We start from the raw sequence: 18,804 nt of genomic DNA on the forward strand, positions 1-18,804 counted from the left end.
CCTGCTGTCCCCAGTGGAGCAGAGTTTGACACCACCATGGCCTGCTCCCCCTGTGTGGGCTGCCCTCTCTGGACCTGTCCCTGTGGTGGGACAGGCCCGGTTGGTGCCGCCCAACCCTGCTGTTGAGGCCCCACCATGCCAACTCCCGCAATTACCTCCGGTTGGCCAACCCATCCCTCCTCCTTGAGGACCTGGCGATGAGGTGCCCCACCCAAAGCCCATTCCCTGCCCATTGTTCATCCCCCCAGGGGCCCACCTGTCCAGGCCACCCATACCTCCAGGGGGCCACTGTGTTGCCCCCATTTACATTGCCACACAGATTCACTCCTGTACCACCTGCAGCTGCCAATGGGGCATTGGCTATTTGTTCCTCCTGGGCCCCAATTCCTGCAGCCATAGCATCATTCCTGCTCCCAGCCTCATTCCCATTACCCACTGCCTGCATGGGGATAGGTGCATCGCTCACCACCCTTATGATATGATATAATATGGCATTTGTAACGCGCCTATACACAAGTGTTTCAAGGAGCGACGAGGCAGGGAGGGGGGAACAGGGGGAAGACAGACAACGATCCTACTAAGCCAGGTGTCATTCAGATCGCGCAAGTGCAGGGGTAGGGGGAAGGAAAGAAGTGCAAGGGGGAGGGGGGAAGTGCAAGGGGGGAGGGGAAAGTGCAGTACAAGGTAAGTAGAATAAAATAAATAATAAATAAATAAATAAGGAGGGCCAGCTGGTGGCAAGTGCAAGGTAAGTGCAGGTAAGTGCTGGGAAGGGGGGGCTGGAGGGATACAGAGACAGTCCCGCAGTGCAGGGGTTGCCAGGGAGGCAGTGCAAGTGGAGAGTGGCTGGGCCCAGGGTCGGGGAGAGTGGCCCAGTTGCAGATTCAGTGCAGTTTCAGCGAAGAATTAGCAGGGGAGAGGGAGAGAGAAAGCAGAAGCAAAGAGGAAGGTTTTGAGGTGCTTCCTGAACCGGAGATGGTTCTCCTCAAGTTTCAGGGAGGCAGGAAGGCTGTTCCAGAGGGAGGCCCCTGCCGCGGAGAGAGATCTACCCCCAGCACGTTGCTTCGAGAAGCGGCTGACCCTGAGGGAAAATGAGACGGATGAGCGAAGGGATCGGGAAGGAAGATATTTAGGAAGAGAGAGTTGAAGGTATTTAGGCCCCAGGCCCCAGAAGGCCTGGTGGACAATGCAGAGGGTTTTGAACTTTATCCTCGCAGCCACTGGGAGCCAGTGTAGAGATTTCAGTCCTGGAGAGATACGGTCCCTGGGCTTGAGGCCAAGGACAAGTCTCGCAGTTCTGTTCTGGATGAGTTGCAGAGGGCGGATAGTAAGGCAGGCAGATTAAGATAGAGGCTGTTACAGTAGTCCAGCTTCGAGAGAACCAGGGCTCGGGAGACAGTGAGCTTCTGGGGGAAGGAGAGGAAGGGAAGAATACCTCTGAGGAGGTGCAGCTGGTAGTGTGACTTCTTAGAGACGTCAGATATATGCGGAGAGAAGGAGAGTGTGGAGTCGAAGATAACCCCGAGGTTTTTTGCCTTGCTGGTAGGAACAGGAAGAGGGCCAAGAGAGGCCGGCCAGAGAGCTGCAGGGAAGGAGGGGGTGGGTGTACCGATGAGTAGAATCTCAGTCTTACTGGCATTAAGGCAGAGGTCATTGGCGGCACACCATTCCTGGATAGCAGACAGACAGTCAGAGATGAGGGAAGGAGAGGAGGAGGCACCCTTGGTGCGGAGGCTGTGGCTGTCTTACCACCGCCAACCTCTTGTTTGTCAGGGGAAAACCCGCCCTGGGGGCCACATTTTTCCTCCTTCGCCTTGATGGAGGGGGCTTCTCTGTGTCACCGCAGTTTGTTCTGGCCCACTGCTACCAGGAAGGGAGCCTAATACTGCTCCTAAATCCTTGCCCTGTAATAGGACAATGATGGCTGCCAATGTTGTAGGGTCCATCCTCACGTCCATGAACAGCAAAATCTTTTGTTAAAATTGGAAATGGCTCTTTCTTTGGTCATATGCGTACATGGTAAACACCCCTCTTCAAACTATTTTTCATTCCCCACAGCGAAAATACACAGAACATTTTCTCTTTATCTCTTGCATATATGAACAAAAATCCCAACAATTGACCCTCGTTGCCAGAACAACCCTTGTGATCAAGGCTGCCTCGCCCTGTTCCGCCTTGCACACCCTATATCAACAATCCAGCCACTCCAGGGCTCATTTCCGGCAAGAAACAAACAAAAGTGTCACCCAGCGCACGCACTGATCAGCTGTACTCGACGTGCAAGAGAAATCTCAAGGCTGCGCACGCAATGTATTATATGCCCGTTCCTTATAGGCGGTAAGTCATATGCTCCTTAAATGCCCACAAAATGTACGAAATGCGACTATCTCTTTTTGCCCGCTCATGCACAGTTACTCCAATGTCGCCCGATACACTGCACATCAAATTGGCAAAATATTTCTAAACGCACGGTACCAACAATCCCTTTTTCCCCTCCTAGGCACTGCAAGTCTGATGCCGCCTGATACTAAAGAATGCACGTACAACTGAAAAATAAACGAGCGCGCACACTAGAACATCCCACCCGATCACGACAGTGCACACCGTGCTTTGCCCTAACCAACGTGGCCGCAATTAAGCTATTTTGCCCCCCCCACCATGACCCGACCTTGCCCACATGTCTTAGCCCGGTCCTCCACCACTAAATGCCTGACTCACTCCCTCACCCAGCCCACCTTACCTAAATGCTTGCTGTTCCCGGTGCGAAGACAGGAGATCCACCTCTGTAGCTCTACACGATACTCCCTCTTCCATAAGGTAGCAATGGCGGCAGGGTCCACGGGAGAAGCAGGCAGGACAGAAAATGAAATCCAATGGTGGTCAAGGGCTCAGGTGGGTGGTGCAGGCGAGGCAGCAACAATCCCTGGCAGGACGAGGCAGAGACCTGTACTCTCATCATCCCCCAGGGGCTCTGTTTAAGCCCAGATTGCACCGCCACACCCCCCCACAGCACACAGAGCCTGCAAAACCGCTCCGCAGACATCCGCCTGACACCCCTTTTCCCCCTGGTGCTCCCCGCCCGCCCAAACATGGCAACCCCATAATGGCGGCCTTTTGCCTTTGATGTTGGCCATTTGGTGCTAACCAAAAGTCACAGGCTGCTGGCAAGCTCATTTCAGACCTGTTTATTTGACAAAAAATATGCTTTTTTCTAGAATTACAAATCTTGTTATTAACATCATGAACAACAATCTGCAAGTCGGGTTTTAAAAAAGGAGTAAGATTGTGACCTTTTCTTACAGCTTTGTTTGTTGTGTGCATTTAAATCTTTTGTGAGGTGCATTTAAAGGCCCCACATAGAAGTCCCTTTCACATGAATGGCAGGCATTTCAACGCAAACAAAAACGGCCTGGGTTTTGCTTTTGTTTTTCAAGTAAAGTTAAAGAGCCACGTGGACAGGGGCCTACCTGTTATTACCGATGGACAAGCAGCAGTTTAATTTACAAAAGAAGGAGGAATCAAAGATCCCTGTGACATGGAAAACAGGATTTTTAAACAATGAAAGTAAAAACGGCTCACACATGTGTGCAAATAAAAACGGCTTTTAAAAAATAAAACTGGAAAAAATATCACTGCCCACAGAAAAATGTCAGGAAAACAAAACATGATGTGTAGGTTGCCAAAGAGCAATGTATATTATGTTTAAAACTCCAGTGACATTTGAATTGCCACTTTGTCTTCAAGTAAAACCTGTTTCTGGCTGTGGTCAAACCTTCACAAAGAAAACTCACACTTTCAGCCTGGATGTCACATCTCCCATCTAATGACCCCCGTAATAAAATGTGCTGCTGAAGGTGTTGAAAGCCCAGTGTCCTCCAGACATACTGGCTCTGAAAGCAGGGTCTTCAAGGGGAAGTCATCCTTGACTGGAGCATGACTAAAAGGTGTGAAGACTGGGGGCTGCAACTTCAAAGAGCAAGCTTCCAGCACAAAGGAGACTGATAAAAAAAACTCTGGTGACAGACTGACCCAGTGAAAACAAATGGCCTGAAAGCAGGAACTGTCATGTGTCCCACATGAACATTCACAATTAATTTAAAAGGACCATTATCATTTAGGTTTTTTTTCTCAGTAACCCTAATGTGGATTGAATTCGTATTTGTACCATTTTTAATGTAATTTCCAGGCGAATTTGGGGATATAAAATGCATCTACCTGTGGCTCTGGGAACTGTAATGGCCAGTTAAACTAGGTTTCTGGCTGATCTGAACATGGTCCAAATGTGAGAGTTGGTGAGCGGGTGGAAAATTAAATTAGGGATATGCTTAATAACTTAGATATTCACAACTGTTGTACTTTTATGGAAACGGCAGAAATGTGCCACATGGCCATGCTACATCGTACGGATTTGGTGGTCGGCTTATCCAATTCTCCATGATCAGCTAAAACAGAAAATAGGTTTTGTCTGGCAGTTGCTAGTAAAATTATGAAGTTGTGATACATAACTCATTTTTGTCAAAAAGTTGAAAGGAGAAAAAAGGGGCAATGACAAATGGGAATAGACCTATCTTGCTCCAAGCCCCTAAACCAATCCTGACTTGAAGGCTGGGTTGGGACAAAGAGAGGGGTAATTGTCCAATCCTAGTGGCAGAGAACTTTCGCAAGATTGTAAAATTGGTGATGTCATTTCTGCTATATAAGGGGGACTGCACTAGGACAGGGGACGGGCAGAACAAAAGGAACGGGCAGACTGACAAAGGTGAAAGACAGGAGGACAAAGAAGAGACAGACCATCAGGAAGGCTGCTGAAACTTACCATCTGACAGCTGTAAGGAGACACCAGAGGAGACTGCTGAGAGTGCATCTGGGTGGAGCTGTCTATTTGTAGGTAGCTTCAAAGCAGACTGGGTCCTGTGGTGGAGAGTGGAGGGCCACCTTGGAGAGTGGAGTGACCAGACCCCTGCCCTATCTTTCCAGAGTGTCCTGAGATGCAGCTGGCTTTCCTGCACCTTAAACTGAGGCTTGCTATGTAAGTAGAACTAAGCACTGGAAAACCAAAAGTTGGGGGGTGTGGGGGTTAGTTTGCGTGCCTTGAATCCTTTCCCTTTATAGTAGGTGGGGGGGGGGCAAAACTGTGTAGATCCTTAGTCTATGTAACCAAAAATATTAATTTAATTAATTCCCCATTTGGCAGAACAGTACAGGTGAATTTTGTTCACATTCGAAATTAACAAGGCTCACTTCCCAGTGTGCGCTGAAAAGTATAGCCTATAATTTAATTGGATTATCCTTGTTGTCCAGCTGACCCTGACTTCTATAAGGAAGAGGGGTGTCATTGTTCTTATATATGTCAAACCTTTTTTTGCAGCTTCCCCAACACAGGCTTTTAGTAAAGGGGGGGGAGGGGGAGGACTGAAATCCGAAATTCCCCAAAGCATTGAAATGTTTCTGTCTGACTTCCCAAGATAGACCAAAGCAAGGGGGGAGGGGAGGTCACAGTCTGAAAAACAAAGCGATAAATCACCCTGTGTTTTTTTTCAACGAAAGGTTTGGGCGGAAGTATATTATCGATCAGTGTAATTATTTTGTGGAGTGAAATTGGCAGAAAGCGTAAAATTGTTATTGTGTTCTTTTTAACTCACATTTGTGATCTATTTATGCTGAGAGAAGTTGATTGTGTTGTGCCATGGTTAAAGTGGTGTGTTCGATATTTTCGTGCTAATTTCTATTACTGTTAATTTAAATAAATACCAATATATTTCCTGTACACCGGCCTGATTCTTGGCTCATTGTTAGCTCAGGGGAGAGGGATCCAAGGAGCATGATGTGTGTCTGAGATGGGGCTAAAAAAGAATCTGTTAAACAGTTTTTTGAATAACCACTTGAGTTGGGAGGGAAGGGGCTCCCTGTGTTGAGGATGGCTTCTCAAACTGTTACACTTTGAACTACAGTAGAAAAACTCAGATGAGATGTTTTACACTCGCATCAATTATGATTCTGGTACTTGTAGACTGGAGAAAATAAAGGCACAATCAAGCTCCTTTTGCATTGCAGGTTTAAACAAAAAGTCTTGTCAGGTTGGTTTATCATGGGAGTTGCGCACTTTCTGAGTCAATTCTTCAAAGCAGTGGTGTGCAACCCCTTCACTTTCGCTAAAATAAGTTGTGCAAAATTCACAAAGGACATCTCGATGGGCACATTCTAATGCCTTTTTCAACCCACTGGCTCAACTCGGCAAATCATGTATCGCTTTTGCACATTTCAAAGCACATCCCGCAGTCATACCATTAAAGTCACAGAAACCTAAGCATTTGCCTCTGCCAGTTTAACATAGGCACAGAGGGGTGCACAAAGCATGAAAAAGGGAGATTTTTAAAAAAACATTTCACAGTGACAGGCCCTTTAAAGACCGGTCACATAAAATTGCTACCAGCACCAATGTGGGTGCTCTGAGCCTGTCATACTGTAGTGTTGTGATTGCATTTCCATTGGGACAAACCCGTCACATCATTTTTGTGAATGATCTGACCAGCACATTTCTTTAACTCATGCAAGTAAAGCCAATAATAATAAAAAACGTTTTTCTTTTCTAAATCGCATCCTCAGCTTTTATTTTGCTTGCATGCTTTTGTGCGCATCAGGTCGATAGTGCCTAAGCTGTCAAAATGGACAGTTCCTAAATATTTCAAAATTGTCTGTCCCCAAGAGTGATTTAGCTCTCATGCTATGGTCTTCATAAAGACTCCAACATGGTTTAAGTAGCTAACGTGCATTATCAATCATACTAATAGTGACCATTCATAAACTGCACAACACAAAATCAGTAGTTTAATGGATCACTCATGGTAATACAATTTGATAACCACGGCCCTCTGCCCCTCTTGCTAGCGCAGTATTTTCTGACATGTGCCCCTTTCTCGTCCATATACCTTACCCATGCTATGGTATGTGTACCATCCCCATTGCTTCAAATATATATCCTGTAGCAATGCTTGTGTGCGTGCACATTCTGTGAACGTTGTACAGATCTGTGGTCTGTAGACCATCTTTCATGACTGCTATTGTTAAAATGTATGGTGCATCTATGCTACACCACAAGTACCCTCATTGTGGACTGCTAATGGTGACTGTGAAATGCCACCTGTTTATTATTCTGATTGCAATGATACAAAAGCGGTGCCTCACGAGAAACCTACCAGTTAATTCAAATGAAATATATTGATGAAAATCCTTCATCTCCTGGAGTATGCAAAAGGAATCATTGACCACGATTATTCTGATTGCAGCACAAATGAAGGGGTCTTCAAGGGAGGTCCTCTGCTAATTGGATCACTGCAACAGCAACATATGAAAGCTATGAGTTTCAATAGGGACACCAGAAGGATGCAGAGACTATATTGTCATGGGAGGGTCCAAGCAGAGACTCTTGATTGCTGCACTTCTGTGTTTTTTTTTGAAGGCCCAAATGTGTCTATGAAGCGGGCACAAAAAGCTATTAAGACAGCCCTTGGGGAATCGTGTGAATAGGAATGCAAGATTGGTCGAAGAGGGGACCCCACAGAGAAGGTTCTCAATAGCCAAGATTCGCAAATCGTTACAGTGTGGATAAGTTTTGATTCTGTCACTCCCCAAATGATGCTAAGCCACACAGAAGAGAACCTAGTACAAGGCATATGGGCACGCTGATAACCCAAAGGGGGATGCTTGAAGGGAGTTGGAGTTTTATTGCAGCTTAACAAAGGTTAAGTGGCATCGAAAAAGAGAACCAAGTGAAAGTCATATGGCATGTTGACACGGAGCTCATGCCATGAAAGAAATGTGTGATATGCTGAGCCCAAGGGACGTACCTCATGTGAGTTGTGGTTCTGTCACTACCCAACAAATGTTTAGTCCAAACAGAAACAATCGGCAGGAGAGTGGTGCAATGCCACCAAAAGTGCGTTAGCTGACAAGGAGTGGTTTTTCGTTCCCCCAACGAATGGTGAACTCAGAGAACCAAGAGTAATCATGTGATGCCCTTCCAGTCTAAATCCACCACTGGTTGGGAGTTGCGGTTCCATTCCTTCCACAAGCAGTACACCCATGAATAAATTAGAACAGGGAAAAGACACTGAACGGCGAGTCTACATGCACTGCCAATTGGACGTTGGGCTTCAAAACAGCCCAGTGAATGGGTAGAGGTACTTAGCCCGTGAGACCGTGACTTATGGATATATGAATTCAGGCCAAAACTAAAAGGAGTTTCAAGGAAACTTACAGGTGGTAGTAAGAAGTAATCCGGAGACCAGTGCAAAAACTGTTAGCAACTAATAGTCAAACAATGTGATTGTCATACATTTACAACAAGACAGCACTCCACAAATACAAAAGACTTCACGATGTAGTCTGGTGCATGCAAACTAAAGAAGGAATAACAACTCCGAAAGGGGATAAAGCAAGAACAGCACAAGTCACCACACACTCAAATGAGAAGTGATGTAATAAAAAGTAGAGGAATCTTATTTGAATAGATCTTAACACCACAGCTAGATCACTGCTTGTGAAAGTCAAGAGTTGCATCATCAACTAATCTGGAACAGTATACACCAAGCTAAAAGAGAGAAAATATCCACTAAACTTCCCTAGATAATGAAACGTACAATATCACTGTTAATGCTGTATTGTAATCCAGAGATGCAGCAGTCATTTTTAATCAGTTTTGTATGACAACCTTCAGACACATGAAAAACGGTAATGAAAAACAAAATGGAAATCAGAGCTGGGTTTGAAGGTCTCATAGATGTCTGCTACAGAGTCACAAGACACTAGCAAAGATATGCTTTTGGCTTATACTGCAGGCAAGGATTTCTGAGCCGCAACATGCCGTGGAAAGCTGGTCCACTGACTGGTCATTCGAAGAAAGCTGGGAGACTAGCTAGTCAGACAAAATAAGAAAGAAAAACTGCTGAAGCCAATGACTGAACAGATGGCCTATCTGGCTTATGTTGATCGGACTGTGGAAAAGCCTGAACTGAGAATTCTTTACGAAGCTGGGTACTTGTCAAATAGTATTTTGCGCTGACCAGCACATCTGTACATGATCTGAAGATCACTGTGTAATGGCAGATGAGACCAAGTTAAATTGAAAATTGGGAAATCCCTCAGCCCAAGAAGCAAGTGTCAAACACATTATAACAAAACTCACCGTTTCGATGCATTAGAAATCTAATGAGATACTGGAAAGTGAATCTTGTATTTTGAAACCAATCATAGCAGTTTCTTGCAGCGAGAGGTGCTTCTAGAAAACATGTATACACCTTGACACCTTACATTACGTTGGAGTCCAGCTTGCCGATACCTGTAAACCGTGCACGCACCCTTTCATTTTCACAGAATCATGGGTGGCATATTTCAAACCCCCTTGTAGTCACACAAAAATCTGCTGCATTGGTAACCAGACGCCATGTAGCAAGCGTTGTCTCAATGTTTGATTTGGGTTCGAAGAATAAGCATTTTCCATTTGCGCCCTGTACCAGGCATGAGGCAGGAAAAGAAGGAAATTCACGCATACCATTTTGCTCGTCACATTAAACTGCAAGGGTAAAAAAAATAATAATAAATAAATAAAAGAGACTACATAAATGCAAGGCGAGTGAAACCTCACAATTTAAGGTCAAACTCGTTAAGAATGAGTAATGTAATTCCTTGTTTCCATCCTAGAAAAATGTATTGGAATGCAATTTTTATATTTCACAGTTCACCGGCATCTCGGCAGGCTTTCTTCCACTGCTTCAATGGTGCTACTTTTAATTTTATCCTCCTTAGCCCTTGTAATTAAAGTGATCAGCACTGGCATCCCAAAGGCTTTGACACAGCAACAATCCCATTTTCCTTGCCCCCCTCTGCTCCCTCCTACCCCTACCAGTCTTCTGCTTGTAAGGCAAAGAAAAAGGACTACAGCCTCATTCCACAAAAACACAATCGAGCTTCTTCAGTTCTCAACTTTAACCAATTGTTCTTTCAGTAGCCTTTGGGTTTTAAGACTCAAATAAAAATGGCAGACATTAGGGGGTCTCTTTGTACTTGCCGCCAATGTCAATTACTGCTTTTCTTTAGTCAAAAATGATGATACGGATTTGAATAGGCGATTAGGAACGCGAGACTGACAATACAGCTGCCCGGATAATCATGTTACCTATCATGTCACATGCAGTTAAAAAACAGACAGGCAAAAAAAAATCCAATTTTTCACCACTGAAGCAATGTGTGTGCCAATACTCGCATGGCGGCCTGCATACCGTAGAAATGTTTTTAATTTATTTCTCTAGAAAAAAGGCAACAGTTTAAACAAAGTACAAGAAAAGTTTATTAGCGTTTGTTGACTGCTTTTTGCAATACACTCCATTCTCACAAAATGCTAAAAGAATATTCTGAAAAATGAAGGGTATTCCAATTACGCTTGAAAGTATGCAAAAAATGTAACACTGATTACAGTCCATGTGGAACATGTCTCAGAATTGTATGAGTTATGCACTGATTACATACATTGTTCGCAACAACAACAAAATCTTCCACCCCTTTCATCACTAAACAGGAAGTAATCCCCTGTTATTAGTCATTCGCAAAGAAAGAGAATTCCATGCTTGTCCAGAGGCGAAGATTACTCGCCCTATAACCCCTTCAGTCGATACCGAATAAAAAATGAAAAATAAAATTGCCAGCACTTTAAAGAGGGTGGGTTTTCTCTAAGCTCTGATTGCTTCTGTTTGAATTAATAGGATTTAGGCTCAGGGATCAAATACAAACTGTTTATACAGCCTTTTCAGACGATTTCAAACTTTTCCTTGTGTTCGTTTTAAAAAAACGCCAGACGTGTATGCAAATGGCCTACACCTGCCTATTTCTCCCGGGATGCTGCCTCCCCACAAAGGGAGAAAGAAATCGGCCTTTCCCGAGCTCGTCAGAATGAAAAGTCACAACCCTTTTTTCCACCAAGTTCTTCCCATCTGCTCAGATTAAATCTTTGATCGCCCTGGGGGGTAACATGGAGACTAGAGGCCTGCGATCGCAAACCCAAGCAGCAACTTTCGCAGCACTCCAACAGCAAAGCAGTTCAGTTATCGTGACTGATGTGCTCAAAAACAAGACTATTTTTGTAAAACGTAAATTCCCGCGATTTCACACTTGTGAACACAGCTGACGGCACTCAGTGCATTTACTTACAATTTCAATCCAAATGGGCTGCTCTAAATGAGATTTTCTAAGTGCAAGAGCCAAGGTTTTCACACAAACTATGTGCTTAGGACAAGTTATGTTCGGCATTCACAACCCAAAGATGCTAATGTATTTGAGAAGCCAATTTCCTGGTTTCACTGAAAATGGTCTTCGTTATATGGTACTATTGAAAGATTCAGGAGTCAACATTTGGCAGATTATATAGTGAGCACTCTGCCCGTCCCTCCCAGTCCTGTGCGCTGGTCGCTCGGCTGCTCTTTTGTAGCCACAAGGAGCTGAGCACCCTCTGGCTCCTTAGATCTGGCCCGACAAATGCAACGGCGGTCATGCACATGTATGCAGCTTAAGACCCAGCGAGAGCATTAAAGGGAGCTAGTCACAGTGGCACCTAGTCATGCAGACGCAGATAGATGCGTCCTGACAGCCCGATCATTCGAGGTAAAGACACAGTTTAGCTTTCCTAAGCTGCTGCGAAAACATCTTTCTCAGGGGCGGAACAGGTCCAAGTAGTGCAAGGGAAGTGACCAAGAAAAGCAACTGGACAAAAATAGGAAAAAGAGTGGGATCTCCGTCAAGGTCCGATGCAAATCAGTGGTGCAGTTCTACTCGCAAACCATTCAGAGGCGCTGAAAAAAACAGCCTGTTCTTGCGAAGCTTACAGTTACCAAACGTGCAGGCTCATCCACATTACGTCATCCTGTGCTCATCGCTAAGTGCAAGCTAGGAACACGTGCGCTTAATATAAAAGGCAAGGAAGGTGATGATCAGGGGCAGATGCAAGCTACAAATTACCATCGCGTTCTCCTTTAAAGGGCAGTCCATAACCTAAGTATTTTCTGTTTTGTTTTCTATAAAAGTTTGAAGTTGGACAGTAAATACGCTGCTTTTTAAATCAACCAAAAAGCGATCTTCGTGAAGAACCAGTAGTTAGGCAAACTGAAAAATATGCAGCAGCATAATAAAGGGGCCCCGTTGCAAGATAGTTTTGATTACAAAAAAGTTATTTTTGTAATTGCGACTTTCATGTTCCTTTTTGTGGAGCAATGGCTGCACAACGTTTTGCACTCCGCATTTACATATTTTTGTTTAATCAACAATTTACAGAGGAAGGTCTAGCGTTTCCTTGGCACAACCTGAGCTGCATGGATGTATGGCACGCTAAACTGGCATTCCTCTAGTCAGCAGAGGCTTTCCCTGTGCAAACAGAATGCAAACCATATCAATATTAAAAACACACATCTGATGTCCAGAAACCCAAAGGAAAACAATCCACCAACAAACAAAAGTGAAACATGAAAGACCAACGAAATAGGGAAAATTTGCAAAATTGCCCACAGGGTGCCTCGAAATTTAATTCTAAAATGAAAACACGACCCTTTGAAAGACAATATGAAAAAGAAAGACTAGTCTGCTACTTTGAATTGCACAATCTTAACTGAAACAGAGTCTAGGCCTTACTTTCAAAGGTCCATGTTGAAAATTAGCTCAGTATCCATCCCTATAAATTCCATACTTAAATAAAACTGGGCATAGGCTGCCCACACAAATACATTCTAACACTGAATAGAACATTATAGGGCACATTCTAAAATGCAACTAAACTTGGCAGGCCCCTAGTAAAGGACATTTAAAAAAAATGCAATGCTGGTTTCAGCGTATCCTTGGAAAATACTATTGCTCTGGTAGGATTTCCCCCCTGGGCAATTATAGTGCGGCTTGCTTAGGCCTACATGATTTTATACATGGTTCAATCGAATAGTTCCTCTGAACTCTGGCTCAAAATGTTCTCTTTTTTATATTATGTTCTTTTTGCACAGAATATCGAGTTGCTTTCCCCTTGTCCCAGGGTATTGTTATCCACTGTTCTCTCTCAGTATTCAGGTTTTCAGTAATCCTTTCTCTTGTATCATAACATTTTAAGTTCATTGGTTTCAAGGTTAACTTTGTCTCATGACTTCTACTGAGATGAGTTACTGGCAAGGTATAATGATTCCCTTGAGGCCTCCCGTTATTCCTGTTCTCCCTGTTACCTTCGACTGTGAATGAGAACGGCTTTGTGAGCCTTGCTCCTCTGGGACCTTCTCTCTTGTACTGGAGCGCTGTCGCCTTATCTTCGTCTCATCTGTGTTTTCCTCCTCCCTGGCTGTCTTCTCCTCGCAGTGTCTCTGTGTTCCAATTAGCAAACAGATACCCTGCGGCTCTATACTTGCAGTGGCTTCAGAGATGGTTTCTGGACCGTTGGTCCACCACGGGTCCTTTGTTGTCTAACCACCACCTTCCCCTTTGGGCTCCTGCCCTTTCGGCTTCTCACAATGGGGATTTGCCGTGGCTCTGGCATCCTGCTCTTCAGTATCGAGGAAGTTTGAAACTTGCAGGCTTCCTGCCTTACGTTTACTCCACCTTCTCTAGGTGTTACGCAGCTCTGGGCCTTCCCTTGCTTGGGATGCGTTCCTCTCTCTTCTGCGAGGGGTCAGTAATGTGAGACTCAATATTAGGTTTTGTTTTTCTCAAGGTTTCGACATTTTATTTTAAACCAAAATAAACAAACCCTAACTAAAACTACTCTACCAGGGGATCCCCTGCCTAGTCTAGGATCTAAAGGAAAACACCTCCTAGCATTCACAATACTAACCCTCACACTAAATAACACAAATTTAAAGAAACACGAGAACAACATAAATGAAAGGTTACCAAACAACCAGTGTCTTGGATGACTTCTACATGTCCTGGGCAGATCTTGCTCCCCCAGAATTGCCCCAAAGTCAATTCTTCCACAGAAAAGAAATGTCTTGAAAAGTTCAAAAGAAATAAAAGTTCACACACATTTAAATCCACTGGAAACAGTTCATCGCTCGATGAAGATTCCCCTTTCCAAGTTCCACTAACAAAACAACAGCACCAATGAGATTCCTGGATCGCCTCCTTCCAGGAAAGAATGAACAAAGTTGAAGACAGAAGTACCACTCCTGCTTAACAACTCTTCTACTTGCAACTTCTGAAGCGTCTTTTATATACAGGTTTGTCAGCATTCTTCTGCTTAGGGTTTGCGCTCTCTCTCCGGCAACTCCCTTCTATTAATGATACTGTGCAGGCAGGCTCCCTTGCCCCACAGCTGACTTTTGCGATATTTAACTACTACAGTTCCGACAATTGTATTGGTGATCACAGTTCTGCGCAACCGATAGGGTAAGGCAAAGACATCTTTGACCTCTACAGGTTGGCAAGGCACTCTTCTCTCTTGAATGGTAAGAGAGGGCAGCCTCTTTGCATTTCCCTCTGCCTTGCAGCTACCAAAAGATCTGTTTTAGCTTTCAGACTATTTCTTCTTGACCTAAGCAGTCTTAGGTCTACTGATTCCAAAGGTGTTGATTTGAACAAGTACCCAGCTCTGTTCCTCAGCTTCAATGACACTGTTTTTTCGGTGGTTATCCCAAGGTTGTAGTGCCACTCTTTTCAGCCTTGGATAACCTCTGTCACGCCTATGTTAAAGGTTGCTGTCGTTACAACAGCATCAATAACTCCCAAACAACAGCATTCAGCTCTTAGATGAGCTGGATATACTTTAATAGGGTTTGGTCTACTGGCTTGGGTAATACATGTTCTCTGCTCAGCTTCAAACACTTCTACATCTGCTTTATTGTTCAGGATGTTACAAGAAGTCAGTTGTCTAATAAAAAGAAAATTAAGCAAATGTTATTTCGTTTTACTCTTGAACTGCCACTTCAAAAGATGCACGTTCCCATCTTTCGGTCAACGTCTAGCCTCCAAGCTTAATCTGGAAACAACGTCTCATGCGCGACCTATTCAGATGTTAAAAGTGTGCTTATAACATTTTGGGAAAGTCAATTAGGATTCAGTAGGTTTACCGGCAAGGTTCTCTGTGTTAAACAGGAGCACACGACCGCTCAGCATCGAGTTGTACTTAACAATGGGAAAAGAAAATGCTTTCAGTACACGTGGGCGTTTCAGCTTTGATAATCTCATCGCGTGTTACATTTCCCTTGTTAAAATGACTTCCCACTTCTATGAACAAAGTTAGCTCACTTGGATATGTACGTGAGTGACAAAGCTGGCTACAGTTACCAGCAAGGTATTTTGATTTGGATTACAAAACATTTCTTTACTGACTCCACAATCACTGCAACTGCTGGCTGCTTCCTGACATAGTTTCTACTCCTACAGCTGCAGGCACTCTTGGGACCCACACATCTTTGCTGCACAGGTGTCTCCTATCTGGCCCCATCAAAGGAGAGACTTCTACTCTCCAGTTTTCCTCAGCTTGGTTCTGCACATGGGCCTTGGGTGGATGCACTACTTCAGCTCTACATTCAAAGCAATTAGGCGCAACTGGAAAGAAGGCCTGTTCCTTCCAATGCTGCCACAGTCAAACGGGGTTTGTGAGCACAGGACAAACTCAAGAGTCTGCAAGTGAAATCTGCTCTTCCTCTGCTCTGGAGTCCCTTCTGTGGTCGCACTTCCCCTTGAACTGCCAGCCTCGTGCTCTACATCTTCTGCTTCTGCCGACCTTCCAACTCCTGCTCTAGCTTCTTTCTACTGCTCCTCCCAGCTGCAGCCTTTTATGTCCCTCAGGTGGGTTAATTGGTTACAGGTAAAGGCCCTTAGAACTAATTGCCTGACCCTGACAAAAGCTATTAGGCTTACCTGCCTGACCTTGGCGCCTGCATGCCTCTTTAGCTGCCGGCCTCTTCACAGTACCCGAGGGATTCTGGGACATGCCCCATCCCCATGTGATCCTTCCGCAGTACACCACCCGCAGGGACAGGATCAGAGAGCACCTGCCTTCCCCTGGCCACATGAGAAGGGTCCCAGACCAGGTTTCTGGGGGAAATCACGTCAGATTCTCCACACTTCTCTCTCACTGTTGCTCGTGGAGTGGCCGCTATTCAACGTACTCATCCCTGTGGATTGGATAGTTTGATTGAAAGGGACATGTTCCTTTTGAATGAGATAATATATATTAAATGTTTCTTTGTCCAAGACTTGGTATTGAAAAGTTTCCAGTATTTTAGAGCATCCCATGTAGGCCACAGTGTGCACAGCTTTAGGGAGCTCCTCATAGGAACGTGAGTCCTTGTCCCCTAAGGGGGAGTCTCTCCCAGTGAAGTCCACTTGCCTTGACACCTAGGGAGGGTGTTGCAGAGCGGGCTCACCTCCGTAGCCTCACTGGGGGGTGAGGGGCTCCCCCTTGTGCAGGCAGGACAAATTCCCTTGATTCGTCACATGCTCTTCCCCTCATCTCTGTGGCTTCCCCCTTCTCCTCTTACAAGGTAACTCTTTATGCCTGATGTTTGGCTGTGTGGCCCTGTTCTCTCTGGGTCTGGAGACATGTCTTGTGGGGTTTAATGTAAATCCCAGGATCAAAAGAACATTTGCAGAAATGCCCTCTTATCATGGGAAGGCACACTGGCAGACTGAAAAGCCGGCATCAAAAATGTCAACACTTCCTATGTGAATTCAAATGTATGTACTTCTGCAGTTGACGCAAAGAACATGTGAAAAATGAAACCAGACTGCAGAAAGGAATTGGATCGGCACATTACTGACTGACAGACAAAAGGCAGAATTTCACTCATAACTGCCACGCATCAAAACGCTCTGTACATTCAAAATTAAAGAGTACTAAATGGGCCTCGCATTCAATTGTCAAAGCTCAAAACTAGAGGCCTACTTTCCGTTGTAGGCGATGGCATGTTTTAAGTTGTATCTTGCTGACAAATAGAACAAAGAATATAGGGTAACTATACAGTTAGCATGCAAAGAAGTGCATTTGCAGCTTAAGAACAATGAACACATGGGAAAACAAATCTTCATCGCCAGATTCGTGTGAAATATGTATCATAATGTAGACTGGAATTTGGTGCCATGATGCGAGATATAAAAGGCCTCATGTGTGAAGAAATCCACATTTAAAATCAGTAGTTTCTGTTCATAATGCTCTAAGAGCGACCTGCCCCATCAGATGTAAAGGGCAAGCCCTGCCTTCCCCTGTTATCTGAAAATCTCTTTAAAGTTTCTGCAGAGCCAACTTGTGCTGGACTGAGGCTTTTATTGGGGTGGAGTCATGGCATCTGGGTAAATAATGGCAGCTCTTAGTGGGTTGAACTTTGTAAAATCCCCAAAATTCAAGGAATTGCGTGTGCCTTCTCTGGGGTCACTGGGGGGATGGCCGGCAACCAAGACTGTCACATGATGCTAGAGACCCATCTGGCCAGAGAGATAAAATTGCTTCAGCATCCATTAAGCACAGCCTTTGTGCAAGAACGTTGATGGGATTTATGGGCAGCAGAGTAAACACAGGAAGCAGATGTCCAGAGCACATGTTGAGTGGGGAAATGAAACATAACATGCCAACTAAGTCATAATAGAGTTTGCCATAGAGTTGTATTAAAACATACTTTGTTCATTTTCCAAGGAACCACAAGTCGCTCAGTAATAGTTTAAGTATTATTAAATAGCTGATTGACAGGCTGACCTGTTGATTTAACTCTCCTAAAAATTTGACCCCGAAAACTAGTTACAACCTACATTGTGTTATTAGATCCCAGAAAATTTCAAAAAGAGGAGATTCGGGGAGGTGATGGCTTAATAAATTAGATGTCTGTATATACTGGCCTGACCTTCCCCTCACCCCCCCGCTGCCCCAATTTGGCCCTGGTAAACTGAAGAGGCCAATCACAGAAAAGAGGCCATCACTTTGATTAAGTGGGTGAGAAATAATTGCTCAATCAAAACGCTTGACCAATAAACTGCCATATCATAATTTAGACATTTTTGAGGTGATGGTAAAAGATTCACAAGGTGACGCACAAGGGAGCTCAGGGAGAACTGCCTGGGAAATGAATGAGAAGGATTCACTGAAATCATATGGGTGGAATGCTCCCCACAAAAAGGGACAGAGGCTGGGGATCTTTGACCAAAGGAGACAGGAGAAGAAAGGGAGACTGGAGAATATCCATGACTGATGTGGGATTTTTTACTAGATTGCGGTCCTGTACCTGAAAGATGACCTGGCTATCCTTTCCTATGGGTGAACCCAGAGATGTTTAAGTATGTTAACTTGTCCAACTAAACCTAGTCTTGTGGGGATTTACATGAGTTCATACCTTTCCCTTATACGGGTGGGGGGCTGGCAGTAGGCCTTTAGCAATCGGATTAAACAATTTATTTAATTTCCATATAGCCCAATTACACTGAGTAGTTTTGTTAAAGTTCAAAACGCTTCAAACGATAGCCTGTACAGTAATTGGGTATTCCTATTCTTTTTGCCATCCTGTCACGGTTCATAACACAGCACACACCAGCTAAGGAACTCCTTCCCCTACAATGGATGTGGCGCACTATAAAACGCAATTTATTTTTAATATACTATGGATTCTTTTTGAGTAGGCCTCCAACCCGTCTCGCAACCAACCTCCACAAACACCCAGTGTCACAATGGACTAGGAACCAGGCCAATGTGTATCAATAAGATATTTATTATTTAATGGAAAAGGATAATCAAACAATTTCACAACCACCAATATTGTGTTAACACCAAATGCAATAATCTCGACAAAAAACCCTGTTAAG

The 18,804-nt window shown here is 44.4% G+C and overlaps 1 protein-coding gene across 5 annotated transcripts in view; it reads right to left on the reverse strand.

The window, feature by feature from the left end:
* Positions 1-18,804, reverse strand: part of EHBP1 (EH domain binding protein 1) — a 2,510,899-nt gene that overhangs the window by 621,337 nt on the left and 1,870,758 nt on the right. The gene's annotated exons all lie outside the window — the stretch shown is intronic.

Source organism: Ambystoma mexicanum, chromosome 4q (genome assembly GCF_040938575.1).
Source record: "Ambystoma mexicanum isolate Mex_15411 chromosome 4q, UKY_AmexF1_1, whole genome shotgun sequence".
Lineage (NCBI taxonomy): Eukaryota > Metazoa > Chordata > Amphibia > Caudata > Ambystomatidae > Ambystoma > Ambystoma mexicanum.